The sequence below is a fragment of the Penaeus monodon genome, chromosome 33 (assembly GCF_015228065.2).
Source record: "Penaeus monodon isolate SGIC_2016 chromosome 33, NSTDA_Pmon_1, whole genome shotgun sequence".
In the NCBI taxonomy this organism is placed as follows: domain Eukaryota; kingdom Metazoa; phylum Arthropoda; class Malacostraca; order Decapoda; family Penaeidae; genus Penaeus; species Penaeus monodon.
The window spans coordinates 31,425,302-31,425,629 of NC_051418.1; the positions used below are offsets into that span (position 1 = coordinate 31,425,302).

At 33.5% G+C, this 328-nt stretch overlaps 1 protein-coding gene across 1 annotated transcript in view; it reads left to right on the forward strand.

The window, feature by feature from the left end:
- The window catches only part of LOC119594337 (gamma-butyrobetaine dioxygenase-like), a 13,098-nt gene that overhangs the window by 3,897 nt on the left and 8,873 nt on the right, over positions 1-328 (forward strand). The gene's annotated exons all lie outside the window — the stretch shown is intronic.

Consider the following 328-nt stretch of genomic DNA (forward strand, 5'->3'; position numbering starts at 1 on the left):
TTTTTAATGCAAATTTAAACTGAATATTGATTCAATTTCTTCCTCGTTTCATTTTCAGAGATCTAAAACACGCAAATCTATTGTTTTTTGTATTTTTAATATGGAGGCATGGACGAACAATTCTCAGAGGGAATGACATTAGTGATTACTAGCTTGGCCAGTGGTAACGGGGGTAATAAAGTTTCTGTGAGGGATACCGAGGCATTTTCTAAAAGTAATTATTCTGTGGAGTAATGCGAAGTGCACTCTCCTTTGCAGATCCTTACTTTGATATGTTATGAGATAATAATGTTGAATTTCACATTATTAGTGTAGGGATCATGAATTT